This window comes from Lissotriton vulgaris, chromosome 1_1, assembly GCF_964263255.1.
Source record: "Lissotriton vulgaris chromosome 1_1, aLisVul1.2, whole genome shotgun sequence".
NCBI classification, from domain to species: domain Eukaryota; kingdom Metazoa; phylum Chordata; class Amphibia; order Caudata; family Salamandridae; genus Lissotriton; species Lissotriton vulgaris.
In genome coordinates, this window is record NC_141685.1 from 244,085,392 (window position 1) to 244,111,727 (window position 26,336).

At 41.9% G+C, this 26,336-nt stretch overlaps 14 non-coding genes across 14 annotated transcripts; all 14 read right to left on the reverse strand.

Annotated features, from left to right (window-relative positions):
* Window positions 1-903: 903 nt before the first annotated feature.
* On the reverse strand, window positions 904-975 carry TRNAC-GCA (transfer RNA cysteine (anticodon GCA)). The gene has a single exon. It is a non-coding gene; the product is annotated as a tRNA-Cys (tRNA).
* A 1,011-nt stretch (window positions 976-1,986) lies between these two features.
* On the reverse strand, window positions 1,987-2,058 carry TRNAC-GCA (transfer RNA cysteine (anticodon GCA)). The gene has a single exon. It is a non-coding gene; the product is annotated as a tRNA-Cys (tRNA).
* A 1,011-nt stretch (window positions 2,059-3,069) lies between these two features.
* TRNAC-GCA (transfer RNA cysteine (anticodon GCA)) lies at window positions 3,070-3,141 on the reverse strand. Its single transcript has one exon. It is a non-coding gene; the product is annotated as a tRNA-Cys (tRNA).
* A 1,002-nt stretch (window positions 3,142-4,143) lies between these two features.
* TRNAC-GCA (transfer RNA cysteine (anticodon GCA)) lies at window positions 4,144-4,215 on the reverse strand. Its single transcript has one exon. It is a non-coding gene; the product is annotated as a tRNA-Cys (tRNA).
* Window positions 4,216-5,227: 1,012 nt separating this feature from the next.
* Window positions 5,228-5,299, reverse strand: TRNAC-GCA (transfer RNA cysteine (anticodon GCA)). The gene has a single exon. It is a non-coding gene; the product is annotated as a tRNA-Cys (tRNA).
* Window positions 5,300-6,309: 1,010 nt separating this feature from the next.
* On the reverse strand, window positions 6,310-6,381 carry TRNAC-GCA (transfer RNA cysteine (anticodon GCA)). Its single transcript has one exon. It is a non-coding gene; the product is annotated as a tRNA-Cys (tRNA).
* A 1,012-nt stretch (window positions 6,382-7,393) lies between these two features.
* On the reverse strand, window positions 7,394-7,465 carry TRNAC-GCA (transfer RNA cysteine (anticodon GCA)). Its single transcript has one exon. It is a non-coding gene; the product is annotated as a tRNA-Cys (tRNA).
* A 1,011-nt stretch (window positions 7,466-8,476) lies between these two features.
* On the reverse strand, window positions 8,477-8,548 carry TRNAC-GCA (transfer RNA cysteine (anticodon GCA)). The gene has a single exon. It is a non-coding gene; the product is annotated as a tRNA-Cys (tRNA).
* A 1,012-nt stretch (window positions 8,549-9,560) lies between these two features.
* Window positions 9,561-9,632, reverse strand: TRNAC-GCA (transfer RNA cysteine (anticodon GCA)). Its single transcript has one exon. It is a non-coding gene; the product is annotated as a tRNA-Cys (tRNA).
* Window positions 9,633-10,643: 1,011 nt separating this feature from the next.
* Window positions 10,644-10,715, reverse strand: TRNAC-GCA (transfer RNA cysteine (anticodon GCA)). The gene has a single exon. It is a non-coding gene; the product is annotated as a tRNA-Cys (tRNA).
* A 6,044-nt stretch (window positions 10,716-16,759) lies between these two features.
* Window positions 16,760-16,831, reverse strand: TRNAC-GCA (transfer RNA cysteine (anticodon GCA)). The gene has a single exon. It is a non-coding gene; the product is annotated as a tRNA-Cys (tRNA).
* Window positions 16,832-17,841: 1,010 nt separating this feature from the next.
* TRNAC-GCA (transfer RNA cysteine (anticodon GCA)) lies at window positions 17,842-17,913 on the reverse strand. The gene has a single exon. It is a non-coding gene; the product is annotated as a tRNA-Cys (tRNA).
* A 6,400-nt stretch (window positions 17,914-24,313) lies between these two features.
* TRNAC-GCA (transfer RNA cysteine (anticodon GCA)) lies at window positions 24,314-24,385 on the reverse strand. The gene has a single exon. It is a non-coding gene; the product is annotated as a tRNA-Cys (tRNA).
* A 1,011-nt stretch (window positions 24,386-25,396) lies between these two features.
* On the reverse strand, window positions 25,397-25,468 carry TRNAC-GCA (transfer RNA cysteine (anticodon GCA)). Its single transcript has one exon. It is a non-coding gene; the product is annotated as a tRNA-Cys (tRNA).
* Window positions 25,469-26,336: the final 868 nt, after the last annotated feature.

Sequence of the window (26,336 nt, forward strand, 5' to 3'; positions counted from 1 at the left end):
AAGTAGTAGTTAATATTATTTATTAAAGGAAAGCTGTATCATTTAAAAAACGGATTACTTTGTTTCATTGCTATTTTATTTGAATAGGCAGTGGTACATACGACCAATGCCTCTACATACAATGATTGTTTTGAAACATTTTTAAAGGGGAATTGGTTTTTACGTGACACATTATCATTTGATGATTGGTTACCACAATCACCGAGATGGTGGTGAAGTATGATTGTTTTTTGGCCAAATTACGATGGAAAAACATTTCTACATACCACTACAATTCGGTATTTGGAAGGAACACCCAAACACCCCTTTCAAGTACCTTCGATTTAATACATAAAAAAAAGCCACTTTGTGCTTGCAACTGGCCTGATTCTTCAGACCAGCCTTCTTGCAACTGCAACGAGGGTTTGTACATCTTGTACGTAGGCAGAGCTTTCAAGGAGAAATTAAATAGTTCCTAAGTTGCACAAAAATGAAGTGCTTCAAACAAACACATACTTTGTATGGACAGAGAAGAGATGGAATATATGTAAGACTGAGGACACAGGTGTAATGAGAAATAGATTGATTGCATAGCTGCCCAGTATTCTAAGCCATTTCTTTAGTGCGATTCAAGAGAGCACCAAACAGAATAACAAATTTGTGAATTGGTTTCATAGTCCATTCCCTTTGTTTAGAGCTGTGAAAGGTAGAGCCGAATTCCAAAATAGATCAATGATGTTTCAGAAATTTCCCATAGGGAATACCAAGCCCAGTGTAAAAAATGCAGTTACTCACAAGTTTTAATCAGCAACACTGTAATGGTATTAAAGTGTAACATCCAAGGGAACACTGACTCTGTCAAAGATGATCCAAATGGGATTCATGAAAATTCCCAACTACAAACAGCAGATTCAAAATAGTATGAGGGGACACCCGGATTTGAACCAGGAACCGCTTGATCTGCAGTCAAATGCTCTACCACTGAGATATATCCCCAGCTGTCAGCCAAAATCAGAATGACAATATATCAGTACATCATGAAAGAGTGCGAGGATCATGCTAAGTTGTGCCGGTAAGTACAACCTTGAAACTGTGGAACTGTAGAAGTAGTTCTTAATATTATTTATTAAAGGAAAAATGGATCATTAAAAAAATATATGTATTTGTTTGATTGGTATTTTATTTGAATAGGCAGTAGTACATAGGACCAATGCCTGCACTTAAAATGTTTGTTTTGAAACATTCTCAAAGGGGAAGAGGTTTTTACGGGATACCTTATTGTTTCATGTTTGGTTACCACAATCACTCAGATGGTGATGAAGTATGATTGTTTTGGGCCACATTACGGTGGAAAACCATTTCTACATACCACTACAATTCGGTATTTGGAAGGTACACCCAAACACCCCTTTCACGGACCTTCGATTTAAAACATCAGAAAAAGCCACTTTGTGCTTGCAAATGGCCTGATTCTTCAGGCCAGCCTTCTTGCAACTGCAACAATCGTTCGTACATCTTGCACGTAGGCAGAGCATTTAAGGAGAAATTAAATAGTTCCTATGTTGCACAAAAATGAAGTGCTTCAAACAAGCACATACTTTGGATGCACAGGGAAAAGGTGGAATATATGTAAGACTGAGGACACAGGTGAAATGAGAAATAGACTGACTGCATCGCTGCACAGTATTCTAAGCCATTTCTTTAGTGCGATTCAAGAAAGCACCAAACAGTATAACAAATTTGTCAATTTATTTCATAGTCCATTCCCTTTCTTTAGTGCTGTAAAAGGAAGAGCCAAATTCCAAAATAGATCAATGATCTTTCAGAAAGTTCCCAAAGGGAACACCAAGCTGAGTGTTAAAACTGCATTTACTCACAAGTTTTGAGCAGCAAACTCTGTAATGATATTAAAGTGCAATATCCAAGGGAACACTGACTCTGTCAAAGATGATCCAAAAGGAATTGATGAAAAGTCCCAACTACAAACAACAGAATCAAAATAGTCTGAGGGGACACCCGGATTTGAACAAGGGACCTCTTGATCTGCAGTCAAATGCTCAGCCACTGAGCTATATCCCCAACTTTTCAGTCAAATCAGAATGACATAATATCAGTACATCATGAAAGAGTGAGAGGATCATGCTAAGTTGTGCCGGAAAGTACAGGCTTGAAACTGTGGAACAGGAGAAGTAGTAGTTAATATTATTTATTAAAGGAAAGCTGTATCATTTAAAAAACGGATTACTTTGTTTCATTGCTATTTTATTTGAATAGGCAGTGGTACATAAGACCAATGCCTCTACGTACAATGATTGTTTTGAAACATTCTTAAAGGGGAAGAGGTTTTTACGTGACACATTATCATTTGATGATTGGTTACCACAATCACCGAGATGGTGGTGAAGTATGATTGTGTTTTGGCCAAATTACGATGGAAAAACATTTCTACATACCACTACAATTCGGTATTTGGAAGGAACACCCAAACACCCCTTTCAAGTACCTTTGATTTAATACATCAAAAAAAGCCACTTTGTGCTTGTAACTGGCCTGATTCTTCAGACCAGCCTTCTTGCAACTGCAACGAGGGTTTGTACATCTTGCACGTAGGCAGAGCTTTCAAGGAGAAATTAAATAGTTCCTAAGTTGCACAAAAATGAAGTGCTTCAAACAAACACATACTTTGTATGGACAGAGAAGAGATGGAATATATGTAAGACTGAGGACACAGGTGTAATGAGAAATAGATTGATTGCATAGTTGCCCAGTATTCTAAGCCATTTCTTTAGTGCGATTCAAGAGAGCACCAAACAGTATAACAAATTTGTCAATTGGTTTCATAGTCCATTCCCTTTGTTTAGAGCTGTGAAAGGTAGAGCCGAATTCCAAAATAGATCAATGATGTTTCAGAAATTTCCCATAGGGAATACCAAGCCCAGTGTAAAAAATGCAGTTACTCACAAGTTTTAATCAGCAACACTGTAATGGTATTAAAGTGTAACATCCAAGGGAACACTGACTCTGTCAAAGATGATCCAAATGGGATTCATGAAAATTCCCAACTACAAACAGCAGATTCAAAATAGTATGAGGGGACAACCGGATTTGAACCAGGGACCTCTTGATCTGCAGTCAAATGCTCTACCACTGAGCTATATCCCCAGCTGTCATTCAAGATCAGAATGACAATATATCAGTACATCATGAAAGAGTGAGAGGATCATGCTAAGTTGTGCCGGAAAATACAACCTTGAAACTGTGGAACTGTAGAAGTAGTTCTTAATATTATGTATTAAAGGAAAAATGGATCATTAAAAAAAATATATGTATTTGTTTGATTGGTATTTTATTTGAATAGGCAGTGGTACATAGGACCAATGCCTGCACTTAAAATGTTTGTTTTGAAACATTCTCAAAGGCGAAGAGGTTTTTACGGGATACCTTATTGTTTCATGTTTGGTTACCACAATCACTCAGATGGTGATGAAGTATGATTGTTTTGGGCCACATTACGGTGGAAAAACATTTCTACATACCACTACAATTCGGTATTTGGAAGGTACACCCAAACACCCCTTTCATGGACCTTCGATTTAAAACATCAGAAAAAGCCACTTTGTGCTTGCAAATGGCCTGATTCTTCAGGCCAGCCTTCTTGCAACTGCAACAATGGTTCGTACATCTTGCACGTAGGCAGAGCATTTAAGGAGAAATTAAATAGTTCCTACGTTGCACAAAAATGAAGTGCTTCAAACAAGCACATACTTTGGATGCACAGGGAAAAGGTGGAATATATGTAAGACTGAGGACACAGGTGAAATGAGAAATAGACTGACTGCATCGCTGCACAGTATTCGAAGCCATTTCTTTAGTGCGATTCAAGAAAGCACCAAACAGTATAACAAATTTGTCAGTTTATTTCATAGTCCATTCCCTTTCTCTTGTGCTGTAAAAGGAAGAGCCAAATTCCAATGATCTTTCAGAAAGTTCCCAAAGGGAACACCAAGCCGAGTGTTAAAACTGCATTTACTCACAGGTTTTGAGCAGCAAACTCTGTAATGTTATTAAAGTGCAATATCCAAGGGAACACTGACTCTGTCAAAGATGATCCAAAAGGAATTGATGAAAAGTCCCATCTACAAACAACAGAATCAAAATAGTCTGAGGGGACACCCGGATTTGAACCAGGGAGCTCTTGATCTGCAGTCAAATGCTCTACCACTGAGCTATATCCCCATCTTTTCAGTAAAATCAGAATGACATAATATCAGTACATCATGAAAGAGTGAGAGGATCATGCTAAGTTGTGCCGGAAAGTACAGGCTTGAAACTGTGGAACAGGAGAAGTAGTCCTTAATATTATTTATTAAAGTAAAACTGGCTCATTTAAAAAACAGATTAATTTGTTTCATTGCTATTTTATTTGAATAGGCAGTGGTACATAAGACCAATTCCTCTACATACAATGATTGTTTTGAAACATTCTTAAAGCGGAAGAGGTTTTTACATGACACATTATCATTTGATGATTGGTTACCACAATCACCGAGATGGTGGTGAAGTATGAATGTTTTTTGGCCAAATTACGGAGGAAAAACATTTCTACATACCACTACAATTCGGTATTTGGAAGGAACACCCAAACACCCCTTTCAAGTACCTTCGATTTAATACATCAAAAAAAGCCACTTTGTGCTTGCAACTGGCCTGATTCTTCAGACCAGCCTTCTTGCAACTGCAAAAAGGGTTTGTACATCTTGCACATAGGCAGAGCTTTCAAGGAGAAATTAAATAGTTCCTACGTTGCACAAAAATGAAGTGCTTCATACAAGCACATACTTTTAATGCACAGGGAAAAGGTGGAATATATGTAAGACTGAGGACACAGGTGAAATGAGAAATAGACTGACTGCATCGCTGCACAGTATTCTAAGCCATTTCTTTAGTGCGATTCAAGAAAGCATCAAACAGTATAACAAATTTGTCAATTTGTTTCATAGTCCATTCCCTTTCTTTAGTGCTGTAAAAGGAAGAGCCAAATTCCAAAATAGATCAATGATCTTTCAGAAATTTCCCAAAGGGAATACCAAGCCGAGTGTTAAAACTCCATTTATTCACAGGTTTTGAGCAGCAAACTCTGTAATGCTATTAAAGTGCAATATCCAAGGGAACACTGACTCTGTCAAAGATGATCCAAAAGGAATTGATGAATAGTCCCAACTACAAACAACAGAATCAAAATAGTCTGAGGGGACACCCGGATTTGAACCAGGGACCTCTTGATCTGCAGTCAAATGCTCTACCACTGAGCTATATCCCCAGCTTTTCAGTAAAATCCGAATGACATAATATCAGTACATCATGAAAGAGTGAGAGGATCATGCTAAGTTGTGCCGAAAAGTACAGGCTTGAAACTGTGGAACAGGAGAAGTAGTCCTTAATATTATTTATTAAAGTAAAACTGGATCATTTAAAAAACAGATTAATTTTTTCATTGCTATTTTATTTAAATAGGCCGTGGTACATAAGACAAATGCCTCTACATACAATGATTGTTTTGAAACATTCTTAAAGGGGAAGAGGTTTTTACGTGACACATTATCATTTGATAATTGGTTACCACAATCACCGAGATGGTGGTGAAGTATGATTGTTTTTTGGCCAAATTACGATGGAAAAACATTTCTACATACCACTACAATTCGGTATTTGGAAGGAACACCCAAACACCCCTTTCAAGTACCTTCAATTTAATACATCAAAAAAAGCCACTTTGTGCTTGCAACTGGCCTGATTCTTCAGACCAGCCTTCTTGCAACTGCAACGAGGGTTTGTACATCTTGCACGTAGGCAGAGCTTTCAAGGAGAAATTAAATAGTTCCTAATTTGCACAAAAATGAAGTGCTTCAAACAAACACATACTTTGTATGGACAGAGAAGAGATGGAATATATGTAAGACTGAGGACACAGGTGTAATGAGAAATAGATTGATTGCATAGCTGCCCAGTATTCTAAGCCATTTCTTTAGTGCGATTCAAGAGAGCACCAAACAGTATAACAAATTTGTCAATTGGTTTCATAGTCCATTCCCTTTGTTTAGAGCTGTGAAAGGTAGAGCCGAATTCCAAAATAGATCAATGATGTTTCAGAAATTTCCCATAGGGAATACCAAGCCCAGTGTAAAAAATGCAGTTACTCACAAGTTTTAATCAGCAAAACTGTAATGTTATTAAAGTCTAACATCTAAGGGAACACTGACTCTGTCAAAGATGATCCAAATGGGATTCATGAAAATTCCCAACTACAAACAGCAGATTCAAAATAGTATGAGGGAACACCCGGATTTGAACCAGGAACCTCTTGATCTGCAGTCAAATGCTCTACCACTGAGCTATATCCCCAGCTGTCAGCCAAGATCAGAATGACAATATATCAGTACATCATGAAAGAGTGAGAGGATCGTGCTAAGTTGTGCCGGAAAATACAACCTTGAAACCGTGGAACTGTAGAAGTAGTTCTTAATATTATGTATTAAAGGAAAAATGGATCATTAAAAAAAATATATGTATTTGTTTGATTGGTATTTTATTTGAATAGGCAGTGGTACATAGGACCAATGCCTGCACTTAAAATGTTTGTTTTGAAACATTCTCAAAGGGGAAGAGGTTTTTACGGGATACCTTATTGTTTCATGTTTGGTTACCACAATCACTCAGATGGTGATGAAGTATGATTGTTTTGGGCCACATTACGGTGGAAAAACATTTCTACATACCACTACAATTCGGTATTTGGAAGGTACACCCAAACACCCCTTTCACGGACCTTCGATTTAAAACATCAGAAAAAGCCACTTTGTGCTTGCAAATGGCCTGATTCTTCAGGCCAGCCTTCTTGCAACTGCAACAATGGTTCGTACATCTTGCACGTAGGCAGAGCATTTAAGGAGAAATTAAATAGTTCCTACGTTGCACAAAAATGAAGTGCTTCAAGCAAGCACATACTTTGGATGCACAGGGAAAAGGTGGAATATATGTAAGACTGAGGACACAGGTGAAATGAGAAATAGACTGACTGCATCGCTGCACAGTATTCTAAGCCATTTCTTTAGTGCGATTCAAGAAAGCACCAAACAGTATAACAAATTTGTCAATTTATTTCATAGTCCATTCCCTTTCTTTAGTGCTGTAAAAGGAAGAGCCAAATTCCCAAATAGATCAATGATCTTTCAGAAAGTTCCCAAATGGAACACCAAGCCGAGTGTTAAAACTGCATTTACTCACAGGTTTTGAGCAGCAAACTCTGTAATGATATTAAAGTGCAATATCCAAGGGAACACTGACTCTGTCAAAGATGATCCAAAAGGAATTGATGAAAAGTCCCAACTACAAACAACAGAATCAAAATAGTCTGAGGGGACACCTGGATTTGAACCAGGGACCTCTTGATCTGCAGTCAAATGCTCTACCACTGAGCTATATCACCAGCTTTTGAGTAAAATTAGAATGACATAATAGCAGTACATCATGAAAGAGTGAGAGGATCATGCTAAGTTGTGCCGGAAAGTACAGGCTTGAAACTGTGGAACATGAGAAGTAGTCCTTAATATTATTTATTAAAGTAAAACTGGATCATTTAAAAACAGATTAATTTGTTTCATTGCTATTTTATTTGAATAGGCAGTGGTACATACGACCAATGCCTCTACATACAATGATTGTTTTGAAACATTCTTAAAGGGGAAGAGGTTTTTACGTGACACATTATCATTTGATGATTGGTTACCACAATCACCGAGATGGTGGTGAAGTATGATTGTTTTTTGGCCAAATTACGGAGGAAAAACATTTCTACATACCACTACAATTCGGTATTTGGAAGGAACACCCAAACACCCCTTTCAAGTACCTTCGATTTAATACATCAAAAAAATCCACTTTGTGCTTGCAACTGGCCTGATTCTTCAGACCAGCCTTCTTGCAACTGCAACGAGAGTTTGAACATCTTGCACGTAGGCAGAGCTTTCAAGGAGAAATTAAATAGTTCCTACGTTGCACAAAAATGAAGTGCTTCAAACAAGCACATACTTTTAATGCACAGGGAAAAGCTGGAATATATGTAAGACTGAGGACACAGGTGAAATGAGAAATAGACTGACTGCATCGCTGCACAGTATTCTAAGCCATTTCTTTAGTGCGATTCAAGAGAGCACCAAACAGTATAACAAATTTGTCAATTTGTTTCATAGTCCATTCCCTTTCTTTAGTGCTGTAAAAGGAAGAGCCAAATTCCAAAATAGATCAATGATCTTTCAGAAATTTCCCAAAGGGAATACCAAGCCGAGTGTTAAAACTCCATTTACTCACAGGTTTTGAGCAGCAAACTATGTAATGTTATTAAAGTGCAATATCCAAGGGAACACTGACTCTGTCAAAGATGATCCAAAAGGAATTGCTGAAAAGTCCCAACTACAAACAACAGAATCAAAATAGTCTGAGGGGACACCCGGATTTGAACCAGGGACCTCTTGATCTGCAGTCAAATGCTCTACCACTGAGCTATATCCCCAGCTGTCAGCCAAGATCAGAATGACAATATATCAGTACATCATGAAAGAGTGCGAGGATCATGCTAAGTTGTGCCGGAAAGTACAACCTTGAAACTGTGGAACTGAAGAAGTAGTTCTTAATATTATTTATTAAAGGAAAAATGGATCATTAAAAAAAATATATGTATTTGTTTGATTGGTATTTTATTTGAATAGGCAGTAGTACATAGGACCAATGCCTGCACTTAAAATGTTTGTTTTGAAACATTCTCAAAGGGTAAGAGGTTTTTACGGGATACCTTATTGTTTCATGTTTGGTTACCACAATCACTCAGATGGTGATGAAGTATGATTGTTTTGGGCCATATTACGGTGGAAAAACATTTCTACATACCACTACAATTCGGTATTTGGAAGGTACACCCAAACACCCCTTTCACGGACCTTCGATTTAAAACATCAGAAAAAGCCACTTTGTGCTTGCAAATGGCCTGATTCTTCAAGCCAGCCTTCTTGCAACTGCAACAATGGTTCGTACATCTTGCATGTAGGCAGAGCATTTAAGGAGAAATTAAATAGTTCCTACGTTGCACAAAAATGAAGTGCTTCAAACAAGCACATACTTTGGATGCACAGGGAAAAGGTGGAATATATGTAAGACTGAGGACACAAGTGAAATGAGAAATAGACTGACTGCATCGCTGCACAGTATTCTAAGCCATTTCTTTAGTGCGATTCAAGAAAGCACCAAACAGTATAACAAATTTGTCAATTTATTTCATAGTCCATTCCCTTTCTTTAGTGCTGTAAAAGGAAGAGCCAAATTCCTAAATAGATCAATGATCTTTCAGAAAGTTCCCAAATGGAACACCAAGCTGAGTGTTAAAACTGCATTTACTCACAGGTTTTGAGCAGCAAACTATGTAATGCTATTAAAGTGCAATATCCAAGAGAACACTGACTCTGTCAAAGATGATCCAAAAGGAATTGATGAAAAGTCCCAACTACAAACAACAGAATCAAAATAGTCTGAGGGGACACCCGGATTTGAACCAGGGACCTCTTGATCTGCAGTCAAATGCTCTACCACTGAGCTATATCCCCAGCTTTTCAGTAAAATCAGAATGACATAATATCAGTACATCATGAAAGAGTGAGAGGATCATGCTAAGTTGTGCCGGAAAGTACAGGCTTGAAACTGTGGAACAGGAGAAGTAGTCCTTAATATTATTTATTAAAGTAAAACTGGATCATTTAAAAAACAGATTAATTTGTTTCATTGCTATTTTATTTGAATAGGCCGTGGTACATAAGACCAATGCCTCTACATACAATGATTGTTTTGAAACATTCTTAAAGGGGAAGAGGTTTTTACGTGACACATTATCATTTGATGATTGGTTACCACAATCACCGAGATGGTGGTGAAGTATGATTGTTTTTTGGCCAAATTACGATGGAAAAACATTTCTACATACCACTACAATTCGGTATTTTGAAGGAACACCCAAACACCCCTTTCAAGTACCTTCAATTTAATACATCAAAAAAAGCCACTTTGTGCTTGCAACTGGCCTGATTCTTCAGACCAGCCTTCTTGCAACTGCAACGAGGGTTTGTACATCTTGCACGTAGGCAGAGCTTTCAAGGAGAAATTAAATAGTTCCTAAGTTGCACAAAAATGAAGTGCTTCAAACAAACACATACTTTGTATGGACAGAGAAGAGATGGAATATATGTAAGACTGAGGACACAGGTGTAATGAGAAATAGATTGATTGCATAGCTGCCCAGTATTCTAAGCCGTTTCTTTAGTGCGATTCAAGAGAGCACCAAACAGTATAACAAATTTGTCAATTGGTTTCATAGTCCATTCCCTTTGTTTAGAGCTGTGAAAGGTAGAGCCGAATTCCAAAATAGATCAATGATGTTTCAGTAATTTCCCATAGGGAATACCAAGCCCAGTGTAAAAAATGCAGTTACTCACAAGTTTTAATCAGCAACACTGTAATGGTATTAAAGTGTAACATCCAAGGGAACACTGACTCTGTCAAAGATGATCCAAATGGGATTCATGAAAATTCCCAACTACAAACAGCAGATTCAAAATAGTATGAGGGGACACCCGGATTTGAACCAGGGACCTCTTGATCTGCATTCAAATGCTCTACCACTGAGATATATCCCCAGCTGTCAGCCAAGATCAGAATGACAATATATCCTGAGGGTATCCTGAAGTATCCTGAGGCTGAGAATTCACTTGGCGCCTCGCTGTTGGTCGCGCTGGTCGCGTTTCCTTGTGCATTGCCTTGCAGCATTTTAAAGCCCCGTTTTTTCGCATTTATTTTTATTTTATTTGTATTATCCCTCGTTTTTAGCTCCCCTCCTGCCCCCTACCTTGCACATAATTTCTGGAACAACCACCGCTGTTTGGCGGGTCCGGTTCTGGGGAGGTTGTGGTTGACGGCGGACATCTTGCCTTGGGTAGTGGAGTGTGAGCGCCATCTTGGAGCGTCCAGGTGAGCTGGGACGCGGAGAGCACGCTATTTAGGGCGAGCATCACGAGGGGATTACCTGGTAAGGTATCCTGAGGCTGAGAATTCACTTGGCGCCTCGCTGTTGGTCGCGCTGGTCGCGTTTCCTTGTGCATTGCCCTGCAGCATTTCAAAGCCCCATTTTTTCGCATTTATTTTTATTTTATTTGTATTATCCCTCGTTTTTAGCTCCCCTCCTGCCCCCTACCTTGCACATAATTTCTGGAACAACCACCGCTGTTTGGCGGGTCCGGTTCTGGGGAGGTTGTGGTTGACGGCGGACATCTTGCCTTGGGTAGTGGAGTGTGAGCGCCATCTTGGAGCTTCCAGGTGAGCTGGGACGCGGAGAGCACGCTATTTAGGGCGAGCATCACGAGGGGATTACCTGGTAAGGTATCCTGAGGCTGAGAATTCACTTGGCGCCTCGCTGTTGGTCGCGCTGGTCGCGTTTCCTTGTGCATTGCCCTGCAGCATTTTAAAGCCCCGTTTTTTCGCATTTATTTTAATTTTATTTGTATTATCCCTCGTTTTTAGCTCCCCTCCTGCCCCCTACCTTGCACATAATTTCTGGAACAACCACCGCTGTTTGGCGGGTCCGGTTCTGGGGAGGTTGTGGTTGACGGCAGACATCTTGCCTTGGGTAGTGGAGTGTGAGCGCCATCTTGGAGCGTCCAGGTGAGCTGGGACGCGGAGAGCACGCTATTTAGGGCAAGCATCACGAGGGGATTACCTGGTAAGGTATCCTGAGGCTGAGAATTCACTTGGCGCCTCGCTGTTGGTCGCGCTGGTCGCGTTTCCTTGTGCATTGCCCTGCAGCATTTTAAAGCCCCGTTTTTTCGCATTTATTTTTATTTTATTTGTATTATCCCTCGTTTTTAGCTCCCCTCCTGCCCCCTACCTTGCACATAATTTCTGGAACAACCACCGCTGTTTGGCGGGTCCGGTTCTGGGGAGGTTGTGGTTGACGGCGGACATCTTGCCTTGGGTAGTGGAGTGTGAGCGCCATCTTGGAGCGTCCAGGTGAGCTGGGACGCGGAGAGCACGCTATTTAGGGCGAGCATCACGAGGGGATTACCTGGTAAGGTATCCTGAGGCTGAGAATTCACTTGGCGCCTCGCTGTTGGTCGCGCTGGTCGCGTTTCCTTGTGCATTGCCCTGCAGCATTTTAAAGCCCCGTTTTTTCGCATTTATTTTTATTTTATTTGTATTACCCCTCGTTTTTAGCTCCCCTCCTGCCCCCTACCTTGCACATAATTTCTGGAACAACCACCTCTGTTTGGCGGGTCCGGTTCTGGGGAGGTTGTGGTTGACGGCGGACATCTTGCCTTGGGTAGTGGAGTGTGAGCGCCATCTTGGAGCGTCCAGGTGAGCTGGGACGCGGAGAGCACGCTATTTAAAGCTCGCTTGAATTCGTGCAGCGGTTACGCGCAGCGGTGGCGCCCTCACTGCGCCTGAGTCGTGCCAGAGTCCTGCCCGTCTGCGCCTGTCCGCGATCCGGAGGCGTTTGAGGCGGGACTCTGGAACTCGTCTTATCTATCTAGCAGGTAGGCTTTTCATGATTGTTGAGCCGGCGCTTTGCCCCGCTTTGCCACGATGATCTCCTATAGCGCTGCTGCCTTGTTTGCTCTTCGTCCCCCTCGAGTGGGATGCAATTCTCTTTTCCCCGGAGGCCGCCTTCTGGGTAAAGGCTGTCCCGTCTGTGGGTGGCGCGCTTCGCCTACACCAACACCTATCCCCTCTGTCTCCACTCTGTCTTGTCATAGTGCCCTCTTGAACACCAGGTCCCTGGCTTGTCACTCTTCGGATATCTGGGATCTTTTGGCACATTCTAAACTATCATGTCTTTTTCTGACTGAGACGTGGTTAGGGGCAGGCTCGGAACCGGACATTGCCTGTGCCCTGCCTTCTAACTATACCATCTTAAGGAAAGACAGAGTTGGGGGCAGAGGTGGTGGAGTGGCCTTGATAGTAGACAAGGCTTTGGGGTGTTCGTCCTTCCCGGTGGACAATATCACAGGATGTGAAGCCCTTGGCTTCAATCTCCATCTTTCGGCCACTCAGACGTGTACAGGGATTCTCATCTATAGACCACCGGGTCCCATTGGCTCTTTTTTTGAGGACCTGCAGTCTGCTTTAGCTACACCCTGCATGCGAGTAGAGCACTGCATGCTGCTGGGCGACTTAAACTTGCACATGGATTCAATAACAGACGCTGAAGCGTCCAAACTGCGGGACATCACTACACTGCTGGGCCTCGCCCCTTTCATAGATAGTCCCACCCATGTCAAAGGCCACACGCTTGACTTAATTTTTTCTACGGTTCCTATCGAGGTGTCCCCGCCGCTCCCTGTTCTCTGGTCAGACCATTTTATAATAAATTTTGTTATAATACATGAGTCTAGGACCAGCCAAAGATCACAGAGGGAGAAGACTCGACAGTCTAGAGCTTTTCACTTAGTGACAGCTGACATGCTCTCTGATGCGCTAAATCAACACCCGTGTCAACTGACAGGGCACCTAGATGTTGATGTAACTTTGGTACAGAACTGGTTACAAACAAGTTTTGAGAAGTTAGCCCCTTTGAAGGCAGCTAGAACAGCCCCTTGCCATGACTCCGCTCCTTGGTTTACCCCCACACTACGTACAATGCGCCAAGATTGCAAAAAGGCGGAAAGACTCTGGCGCCGTATGTACGATCCTGTGGAGAAGACCAAGTATCGTGATGTTATGAAACTGTATCACAAACAGATTGCCGTAGCCAAAAAGGACTACCTCGAACATAGAATAGACCAAGTTGATAACACGAGCAGGGAACTGTTCAGAATTGTGAAGGAGTTTGTAGATCCGGCCACAGGCGCCCTCTCACACTCTCACACGGAAGATTGGATTAGGCAGCTTGCTGACTTTTTTGTCACAAAAATCATAAAGATTCAGGACTCTTTTCCCCCTGTGGCTCCTTCTGTGGTTGTCGCTGCCCCAGTTTCCAACTGGAGGTCGGCTTCTACCTCAGAGGTAGAGCCAGGGCCCACATTATCGGTTTTTCCCCAGTTGTCCTGTGAAACCTCACTTGAGCTACTATCCCGGCTTCAATCCGGTTCACCTTTGGATGCCTGTCCAGCTAAGTGTCTGGCCAAGGTGGCTTCGGCAGTGAACAGCTTGCTGAACCCCCTGCTCAATTTGTCACTGAGCTCCGGGGTGGTACCTCGAGAATGGAAACATGCACTCATTCTGCCGCTGATCAAAAAACCTTTGTTAGATCCCCTGCAGCTAGCTAACTATAGACCGATCTCCCTCCTCCCTGCTCTGGCGAAGGTGGTTGAGAAACATGTTCAACACTCTCTCACCACCTTTATCGAGAATAACAACCTGCTCCACGATTCTCAATCTGGCTTCCGGGCTAATTACAGCACGGAGACAGCCCTCGTGGAGGTGACCGACGCCATCAGGGAGACGCTCGATCTGGGGGGAAAGGCTATGTTAGTCATGCTCGACCTGTCGGCGGCGTTCGACACCGTCCCCCACGCAGGCCTCCTTTTAAGACTCAGGGAGATAGGACTGAGGGGGACGGTGCTGGACTGGTTCCAATCCTTCCTAACCGACCGTCGGCAGGTGATCTGGGCTCCACCGTTCTCCGCGGAAATGCCATCGCTAGAGGTGGGGGTGCCTCAAGGGTCCATTCTGAGCCCCACCATATTTAACATCTATATGGCCCCTCTGGCGAGGGTCGCGGAGGCTTATGGGGCCCGGGTCATCTCATACGCTGATGACACTCAGCTCCTGTTTACATGCAGGAAGGGAGAGGTGTTTGACGGCGACAGAATTAAAGACTGTTTGAGTGCAGTTTTCAAGTGGTTTCAGCGGCACAGCCTGAAATGCAACTCAGATAAGTCTGAGCTGCTCTTTTTCGGCTGTGCCCCTGATCCTGGGTGGAAGTCGTGGTGGCCCCAGGATATGTTTCCTCCTGAGACGTCATCCTCCCAAGTGAAAAACCTTGGAGTTGTATTCGATGACGATCTCTCATTTCGACCCCACATTTTGGGGCTATCGGGGAAATGCTTCGGCATCCTTAAGATGCTTAGGAAATTCCTCCCACTGCTTTCCCTACAATACCGTAAGACCGTAGTCCAGGTGCTTGTGGGATCTAGATTAGATTACGCTAATGCGCTCTTTGCAGGTCTGCCAAAGTACCTCTTGTCCAGACTGCAAATCGTCCAAAACTCGGCAGCTAGAGCCATATTTGGCCTACCAAGGAGAGCCAGCGCCTCAGTGCTGCTTAAAAGGCTGCACTGGCTACCTATTTCGAGTAGAATTAGGTTCAAAATTCTCACGTTGGCATTTAAAGCCCTTCATTCTATTGGCCCCGGCTACATTAGGAAGCGCATTGCTCCCTATGTTCCGCGGAGGATGTTGCGGTCTGCCGATTTGGCAAAAATGGTAGTTCCTGCTGTGAAACGAGTCCGGATGGGAGGCCGGTCCTTCCAATACGTGGCGGCTCGTTTTTGGAATGAGCTCCCTCTCTCCCTCCGCAAAGCCAATAATCTTCTGGCTTTCAGGAAGGAGCTGAAGACCGTGCTTTTCTCTACATGATCTCTGTGACTGCTGCGTCTCTGCTTTGTTGTTTTCTGAGTTTTTCAGGCCTCTTTGCTAAAGCGCCGGGACACCCCTCGGGGTAGCCGTGCGCTCTAAAAGTACGGCTATAACATAACATAACATAACATCAGTACATCATGAAAGAGTGAGAGGATCATGCTAAGTTGTGCCGGAAAGTACAACCTTGAAACTGTGGAACTGTAGAAGTAGTTCTTAATATTATTTATTAAAGGAAAAATGGATCATTAAAAAATATATATGTATTTGTTTGATTGGTATTTTATTTGAATAGGCAGTGGTACATAGGACCAATGCCTGCACTTAAAATGTTTGTTTTGAAACATTCTCAAAGGGGAAGAGGTTTTTACGGGATACCTTATTGTTTCATGTTTGGTTACCACAATCACTCAGATGGTGATGAAGTATGATTGTTTTGGGCCACATTACGGTGGAAAAACATTTCTACATACCACTACAATTCGGTATTTGGAAGGTACACCCAAACACCCCTTTCACGGACCTTAGATTTAAAACATCAGAAAAAGCCACTTTGTGCTTGCAAATGGCCTAATTCTTCAGGCCAACCTTCTTGCAACTGCAACAATGGTTCGTACATCTTGCACGTAGGCAGAGCATTTAAGGAGAAATTAAATAGTTCCTACGTTGCACAAAAATGAAGTGCTTCAAACAAGCACATACTTTGGATGCACAGGGAAAAGGTGGAATATATGTAAGACTGAGGACACAGGTGAAATGAGAAATAGACTGACTGCATCGCTGCACAGTATTTTAAGCCATTTCTTTAGTGCGATTCAAGAGAGCACCAAACAGTATAACAAATTTGTCAATTTGTTTCATAGTCCATTCCCTTTCTTTAGTGCTGTAAAAGGAAGAGCCAAATTCCAAAATAGATCAATGATCTTTCAGAAATTTCCCAAAGGGAATACCAAGCCGAGTGTTAAAACTCCATTTACTCACAGGTTTTGAGCAGCAAACTATGCAATGTTATTAAAGGGCAATATCCAAGGGAACACTGACTCTGTCAAAGATGATCCAAAAGGAATTGATGAAAAGTCCCAACTACAAACAACAGAATCAAAATAGTCTGAGGGGACACCCGGATTTGAACCAGGGACCTCTTGATCTGCAGCCAAATGCTCTACCACTGAGCTATATCCCCAGCTGTCAGACAAAATCAGAATGACAATATATCAGTACATCATGAAAGAGTGCGAGGATCATGCTAAGTTGTGCCGGTAAGTACAACCTTGAAACTGTGGAACTGTAGAAGTAGTTCTTAATATTATTTATTAAAGGAAAAATGGATCATTAAAAAATATATATGTATTTGTTTGATTGGTATTTTATTTGAATAGGCAGTAGTACATAGGACCAATGCCTGCACTTAAAATGTTTGTTTTGAAACATTCTCAAAGGGGAAGAGGTTTTTACGGGATACCTTATTGTTTCATGTTTGGTTACCACAATCACTCAGATGGTGATGAAGTATGATTTTTGGGCCACATTACGGTGGAAAACCATTTCTACATACCACTACAATTCGGTATTTGGAAGGTACACCCAAACACCCCTTTCACGGACCTTCGATTTAAAACATCAGAAAAAGCCACTTTGTGCTTGCAAATGGCCTGATTCTTCAGGCCAGCCTTCTTGCAACTGCAACAATGGTTCGTACATCTTGCACGTAGGCAGAGCATTTAAGAAGAAATTAAATAGTTCCTATGTTGCACAAAAATGAAGTGCTTCAAACAAGCACATACTTTGGATGCACAGGGAAAAGGTGGAATATATGTAAGACTGAGGACACAGGTGAAATGAGAAATAGACTGACTGCATCGCTGCACAGTATTCTAAGCCATTTCTTTAGTGCGATTCAAGAAAGCACCAAACAGTATAACAAATTTGGCAATTTATTTCATAGTCCATTCCCTTTCTTTAGTGCTGTAAAAGGAAGAGCCAAATTCCAAAATAGATCAATGATCTTTCAGAAAGTTCCCAAATGGAACACCAAGCTGAGTGTTAAAACTGCATTTACTCACAGGTTTTGAGCAGCAAACTCTGTAATGATATTAAAGTGCAATATCCAAGGGAACACTGACTCTGTCAAAGATGATCCAAAAGGAATTGATGAAAAGTCCCAACTACAAACAACAGAATCAAAATAGTCTGAGGGGACACCCGGATTTGAACCAGGGACTTCTTGATCTGCAGTCAAATGCTCTACCACTGAGCTATATCCCCAGCTTTTCAGTAAAATCAGAATGACATAATATCAGTACATCATGAAAGAGTGAGAGGATCATGCTAAGTTGTGCCGGAAAGTACAGGCTTGAAACTGTGGAACAGGAGAAGTAGTCCTTAATATTATTTATTAAAGTAAAACTGGATCATTTAAAAAACAGATTAATTTGTTTCATTGCTATTTTATTTGAATAGGCAGTGGTACATAAGACCAATGCCTCTACATACAATGATTGTTTTGAAACATTCTTAAAGGGGAAGAGGTTTTTACGTGACACATTATCATTTGATGATTGGTTACCACAATCACCGAGATGGTGGTGAAGTATGATTGTTTTTTGGCCAAATTACGGAGGAAAAACATTTCTACATACCACTACAATTCGGTATTTGGAAGGAACACCCAAACACCCCTTTCAAGTACCTTCATTTACATTTACATTTACATTTATTTCACTTATAAAGCGCGAAATTCACCCAAAGGTCTCAGAGCGCTAGGAGCAGACAAGATCCTTAGATTCAGCAGATTCAGAGGAGTGTGAGGGATGGAATACTAAAGGTTAAAGAGGCAGGTTTTGAGCAGTTTCCGAAATCTGACGTGATCTGGCTCTTCTCTCAAAGGTGTGGGGAGGGAGTTCCATGCTTCTGGGGCGGTTTTGCTGAAGGCTCGGTCCCCGTTCCTAACCGTTCGGACTCTGGGAACGGATAAGAAGGCTTTAGTAGAGGAGCGCAGTGTCCTAAGTGGGACATGGGCCTTAAGTTTCCTTTCTAGGTAAACTGGTCCATGTCCATTTACTGCCTTATGAACCAGACAGCAGAGTTTGAATTTTATGCGTTTTTTAACGGGGAGCCAGTGCAACGTTCTGAGACAAGCTGCTGACGGGGTTCGCGGAGGAAGGTCTAGTACTAGCCTTGCAGCCGTGTTTTGAAGAACCTGAAGTCGGTTTAGTAGTGACTGATTGATGGCTGAGAACAGAGCGTTTCCATAGTCCATCCTGTTTATAACCAGCCCTTGAACTAGGGGCATGCGTGCTGAGAGCGGGATCCATTTAAAGATCTTCCTCAAACTGCGTATCTGGCCATAGCTACTTCCAACTATTTTTTTTATATGTTCGGACATGGTGAGCTTGTTATCTAGGATTACACCCAGGTTCCTGACGTAAGGTTTGGGGGCAGGGCACATGCCCAGGGCGTCAGGCCACCAGTCCGATGACCAGATTTGGTCAGCTTTGCCAAAGAGCATGACTTCGGTCTTCCCTGCGTTCATCATGAGGTAGTTTCTAGTCATCCACTCTTGTATATTAATCATACAATTTTTGAACCTAAATTTAGCATCGTCATTGTTTTGGCTAATGGTGACGAGAATTTGGGTATCGTCAGCATAGGATATTGTCCCAAAACCGCATTCTCTGATGATCTTGGCCAGGGGGGAAACATAAATATTAAAAAGGGTCGGGCTTAAAATAGATCCCTGTGGGACTCCTTTATCATTTTTATAGGAGATGGAGGTGTGGTCACCGATTTGGACCCTTGATCGTCTATTTTCAAGATAGCTTGATATCCATTTAAGAGCGTTTCCTTCGACACCAATCTCGACAAGGCGCTCCAACAGTATGCGATGCGAGATGGTGTCGAAGGCCGCAGATAGATCCAGTAATATCAGGATGGCTGATTTTTTTGAGTCTAGGGACAGCCTGATATTATCTACAACCTCCAGCAGGGCTGTTTCGGTGCTGTGGAATGCCCTGAAACCGGATTGGGATGGATCGAGGAGTTTATTTGATTCCAGGTGGGCAACAAGTTGATTATTTATTAGGGTCTCCATGACTTTCCCAAAGAGTGGCAGAAGGGAGATGGGCCTATAGTTAGTAAATTGATCAGGATCAGCGTTTGGTTTCTTCAGAATGGGCCTGATTATAGCTTTTTTCCAATGGTCAGGGACAGCGCACTGTTGTATTGACTGATTAAAAATGTTTGTCAAGGTAGGGATCAAAACTGGGGAGATTTTATGTAAGACTTGTGGCGAAGCAGGGTCGCCCGGTGCTCCAGATTTCATTTTCAGCAGTGCGTGATTTACGTCCTGCTCAGTCAAGGGCAAGAACAGTTTCAACGTGTTATCATGGCTGTTATGAGAGGTTTGCCTTTCAGTGGGAGGAGTGCTGGCCTCAACCTCAGTTGTTTGCTTAGGAAATCGTTCATGAATTTCGGTTATTTTATCATGAAAGTAGAAGGCCACAGAATCGACCCATGTTTTGCAGTCAGGAAGCGCCTGTTGAGCACCTGGGGGTGTGGTAAACTCCTTCACTATATTGAATAGTTCTCGTTGCGAATTTGCTGCTAGGGCAATCCTGTTTCCCAGATAGACTTTTTTAGCCTCAGCGATGTCCTGCATATACTGTCTATGAGCTGCTTTGTATAAGTGTCTATCTTGAGCGCTTTTTGTCTGTCTCCATTTTCGCTCTGCCAGCCTAGTAGCGCATTTTCTTTGTTTGAGTTCCGGTGTAAACCATAGAGAGTTATTTCTTGGAGGTTTAGAAGTGCGCATAGGCGCTATCTCATCAAGTGTAGTGGTAATGGCTGATTCAAATTCCACGGCGATTTGGCTAAGATTGGTACATTGGGCAGTAGAGGGCGGGGAAAAGGATTCGCTAAAGGCAGGTATGGTGATTTTATTCCATGGCCTGGTTTTTTTCATTTTTGTTGGGCGGGTCATCGGAATCTGAGATCCGCTTATAGCGAAATTTATGATGTAATGATCTGTCCAGAAGACTAAGTCGCTTTGAGTAATCGTAACTTTAGGGGAATTTGTACAAATGAGATCAAGAGTATGTCCAGCTATGTGAGTTGGACCTGTGGGGAGTTGACAGAGTTGTAGGGCTTCTAAATTGGTGATTAAATCTATAGTGCAGGGATCAGTGGTAAGTTCAAGGTGGTAATTTACGTCTCCCAGAAGGATGAAATTCTTTGTAGTTAAAGCATAAGGTGCTATGGCTTCTACTAACTTCTCAGAGAAGTTGGTTTTAGAGCCGGGAGGTCTGTAAATGAGAGCCACCTTCCTTTCTAGGTAAACTGGTCCATGTCCATTTACTGCCTTATGAACCAGACAGCAGAGTTTGAATTTTATGCGTTTTTTAACGGGGAGCCAGTGCAACGTTCTGAGACAAGCTGCTGACGGGGTTCGCGGAGGAAGGTCTAGTACTAGCCTTGCAGCCGTGTTTTGAAGAACCTGAAGTCGGTTTAGTAGTGACTGATTGATGGCTGAGAACAGAGCGTTTCCATAGTCCATCCTGTTTATAACCAGCCCTTGAACTAGGGGCATGCGTGCTGAGAGCGGGATCCATTTAAAGATCTTCCTCAAACTGCGTATCTGGCCATAGCTACTTCCAACTATTTTTTTATATGTTCGGACATGGTGAGCTTGTTATCTAGGATTACACCCAGGTTCCTGACGTAAGGTTTGGGGGCAGGGCACATGCCCAGGGCGTCAGGCCACCAGTCCGATGACCAGATTTGGTCAGCTTTGCCAAAGAGCATGACTTCGGTCTTCCCTGCGTTCATCATGAGGTAGTTTCTAGTCATCCACTCTTGTATATTAATCATACAATTTTTGAACCTAAATTTAGCATCGTCATTGTTTTGGCTAATGGTGACGAGAATTTGGGTATCGTCAGCATAGGATATTGTCCCAAAACCGCATTCTCTGATGATCTTGGCCAGGGGGGAAACATAAATATTAAAAAGGGTCGGGCTTAAAATAGATCCCTGTGGGACTCCTTTATCATTTTTATAGGAGATGGAGGTGTGGTCACCGATTTGGACCCTTGATCGTCTATTTTCAAGATAGCTTGATATCCATTTAAGAGCGTTTCCTTCGACACCAATCTCGACAAGGCGCTCCAACAGTATGCGATGCGAGATGGTGTCGAAGGCCGCAGATAGATCCAGTAATATCAGGATGGCTGATTTTTTTGAGTCTAGGGACAGCCTGATATTATCTACAACCTCCAGCAGGGCTGTTTCGGTGCTGTGGAATGCCCTGAAACCGGATTGGGATGGATCGAGGAGTTTATTTGATTCCAGGTGGGCAACAAGTTGTTTATTTATTAGGGTCTCCATGACTTTCCCAAAGAGTGGCAGAAGGGAGATGGGCCTATAGTTAGTAAATTGATCAGGATCAGCTTTTGGTTTCTTCAGAATGGGCCTGATTATAGCTTTTTTCCAATGGTCAGGGACAGCGCACTGTTGTATTGACTGATTAAAAATGTTTGTCAAGGTAGGGATCAAAACTGGGGAGATTTTATGTAAGACTTGTGGCGAAGCAGGGTCGCCCGGTGCTCCAGATTTCATTTTCAGCAGTGCGTGATTTACGTCCTGCTCAGTCAAGGGCAAGAACAGTTTCAACGTGTTATCATGGCTGTTATGAGAGGTTTGCCTTTCAGTGGGAGGAGTGCTGGCCTCAACCTCAGTTGTTTGCTTAGGAAATCGTTCATTAATTTCGGTTATTTTATCATGAAAGTAGAAGGCCACAGAATCGACCCATGTTTTGGAGTCAGGAAGCGCCTGTTGAGCACCTGGGGGTGTGGTAAACTCCTTCACAATATTGAATAGTTCTCGTTGCGAATTTGCTGCTAGGGCAATCCTGTTTCCCAGATAGACTTTTTTAGCCTCAGCGATGTCCTGCATATACTGTCTATGAGCTGCTTTGTATAAGTGTCTATCTTGAGCGCTTTTTGTCTGTCTCCATTTTCGCTCTGCCAGCCTAGTAGCGCATTTTCTTTGTTTGAGTTCCGGTGTAAACCATAGAGAGTTATTTCTTGGAGGTTTAGAAGTGCGCATAGGCGCTATCTCATCAAGTGTAGTGGTAATGGCTGATTCAAATTCCACGGCGATTTGGCTAAGATTGGTACATTGGGCAGTAGAGGGCGGGGAAAAGGATTCGCTAAAGGCAGGTATGGTGATTTTATTCCATGGCCTGGTTTTTTTCATTTTTGTTGGGCGGGTCATCGGAATCTGAGATCCGCTTATAGCGAAATTTATGATGTAATGATCTGTCCAGAAGACTAAGTCGCTTTGAGTAATCGTAACTTTAGGGGAATTTGTACAAATGAGATCAAGAGTATGTCCAGCTATGTGAGTTGGACCTGTGGGGAGTTGACAGAGTTGTAGGGCTTCTAAATTGGTGATTAAATCTATAGTGCAGGGATCAGTGGTAAGTTCAAGGTGGTAATTTACGTCTCCCAGAAGGATGAAATTCTTTGTAGTTAAAGCATAAGGTGCTATGGCTTCTACTAACTTCTCAGAGAAGTTGGTTTTAGAGCCGGGAGGTCTGTAAATGAGAGCCACCTTCCATGCTTCTTTGTTGTTTACTGTTATCGTGGCTATAAGCAGCTCTCCCCAGCATTCGAGATGAGAGTCGTTTATGTGAATTTTTATGGCTGAATCATAGATTATTGCTGTTCCTCCTCCTTTTTTGTTACCAGGGCGGTCGAGTCTGTGTATTTTAATACAATTAAAATTTCGATTTAATACATCAAAAAAAGCCACTTTGTGCTTGCAACTGGCCTGATTCTTCAGACCAGCCTTCTTGCAACTGCAACGAGGGTTTGAACATCTTGCACGTAGGCAGAGCTTTCAATGAGAAATTAAATAGTTCCTACGTTGCACAAAAATGAAGTGCTTCAAACAAGCACATACTTTTAATGCACAGGGAAAAGCTGGTATGCACCTGTTACAACGCATTCGTTACTCCGCACTACCATTACAACGCGACTTTTACAACGCATACCATTACAACGCATTGCGCTGGGGGGCGCTATAGGATAGGGAATAAGTATAATTTACTATCCAACACCTTCCCTAGGGTCCACGGGGACTGGAGTTAGAATAGTAAATTATACTTACCACTATCCAGCACCCCAAAGCGCTATGCGTTGTAATGGTATGCGTTGTAATGGTCGCATTGTAATGGTAGGTAGTTGTATCGGTATACGTTGTAACATGGTACATCCAAGCTGGAATATATGTAAGACTGAGGACACAGGTGAAATGAGAAATAGACTGACTGCATCGCTGCACAGTATTCTAAGCCATTTCTTTAGTGCGATTCAAGAGAGCACCAAACAGTATAACACATTTGTCAATTTGTTTCATAGTCCATTCCCTTTCTTTAGTGCTGTAAAAGGAAGAGCCAAATTCCAAAATAGATCAATGATCTTTCAGAAATTTCCCAAAGGGAATACCAAGCCGAGTGTTAAAACTCCATTTACTCACAGGTTTTGAGCATCAAACTATGTAATGCTATTAAAGTGCAATATCCAAGGGAACACTGACTCTGTCAAAGATGATCCAAAAGGAATTGATGAAAAGTCCCAACTACAAACAACAGAATCAAAATAGTCTGAGGGGACACCCGGATTTGAACCAGGGACCTCTTGATCTGCAGTCAAATGCTCTACCACTGAGCTATATCCCCAGCTTTTCAGTAAAGTCAGAATGACATAATATCAGTACATCATGAAAGAGTGAGAGGATCATGCTAAGTTGTGCCGGAAAGTACAGGCTTGAAACTGTGGAACAGGAGAAGTAGTCCTTAATATTATTTATTAAAGTAAAACTGGCTCATTTAAAAAACAGATTAATTTGTTTCATTGCTATTTTATTTGAATAGGCAGTGGTACATAAGACCAATGCCTCTACATACAATGATTGTTTTGAAACATTCTTGAAGCGGAAGAGGTTTTTACGTTACACATTATCATTTGATGATTGGTTACCACAATCACCGAGATGGTGGTGAAGTATGATTGTTTTTTGGCCAAATTACGATGGAAAAACATTTCTACATACCACTACAATTCGGTATTTGGAAGGAACACCCAAACACCCCTTTCAAGTACCTTTGATTTAATACATCAAAAAAAGCCACTTTGTGCTTGCAACTGGCCTGATTCTTCAGACCAGCCTTCTTGCAACTGCAACGAGGGTTTGTACATCTTGCACGTAGGCAGAGCTTTCAAGGAGAAATTAAATAGTTCCTAAGTTGTACAAAAATGAAGTGCTTCAAACAAACACATACTTTGTATGGACAGAGAAGAGATGGAATATATGTAAGACTGAGGACACAGGTGTAATGAGAAATAGATTGATTGCATAGCTGCCCAGTATTCTAAGCCATTTCTTTAGTGCGATTCAAGAGAGCACCAAACAGTATAACAAATTTGTCAATTGGTTTCATAGTCCATTCCCTTTGTTTAGAGCTGTGAAAGGTAGAGCCGAATTCCAAAATAGATCAATGATGTTTCAGAAATTTCCCATAGGGAATACCAAGCCCAGTGTAAAAAATGCAGTTACTCACAAGTTTTAATCAGCAACACTGTAATGGTATTAAAGTGTAACATCCAAGGGTACACTGACTCTGTCAAAGATGATCCAAATGGGATTCATGAAAATTCCCAACTACAAACAGCAGATTCAAAATAGTATGAGGGGACACCCGGATTTGAACCAGGTACCTCTTGATCTGCAGTCAAATGCTCTACCACTGAGTTATATCCCCAGCTGTCAGCCAAAATCAGAATGACAATATATCAGTACATCATGAAAGAGTGAGAGGATCATGCTAAGTTGTGCCGGAAAGTACAACCTTGAAACTGTGGAACTGTAGAAGTAGTTCTTAATATTATGTATTAAAGGAAAAATGGATCATTAAAAAAAATATATGTATTTGTTTGATTGGTATTTTATTTGAATAGGCAGTGGTACATAGGACCAATGCCTGCACTTAAAATGTTTGTTTTGAAACATTCTCAAAGGGGAAGAGGTTTTTACGGGATACCTTATTGTTTCATGTTTGGTTACCACAATCACTCAGATGGTGATGAAGTATGATTGTTTTGGGCCACATTACGGTGGAAAAACATTTCTACATACCACTACAATTCGGTATTTGGAAGGTACACCCAAACACCCCTTTCACGGACCTTCGATTTAAAACATCAGAAAAAGCCACTTTGTGCTTGCAAATGGCCTGATTCTTCAGGCCAGCCTTCTTGCAACTGCAACAATGGTTCGTACATCTTGCACGTAGGCAGAGCATTTAAGGAGAAATTAAATAGTTCCTACGTTGCACAAAAATGAAGTGCTTCAAACAAGCACATACTTTGGATGCACAGGGAAAAGGTGGAATATATGTAAGACTGAGGACACAGGTGAAATGAGAAATAGACTGACTGCATCGCTGCACAGTATTCGAAGCCATTTCTTTAGTGCGATTCAAGAAAGCACCAAACAGTATTACAAATTTGTCAGTTTATTTCATAGTCCATTCCCTTTCTCTTGTGCTGTAAAAGGAAGAGCCAAATTCCAAAATAGATCAATGATCTTTCAGAAAGTTCCCAAAGGGAACACCAAGCCGAGTGTTAAAA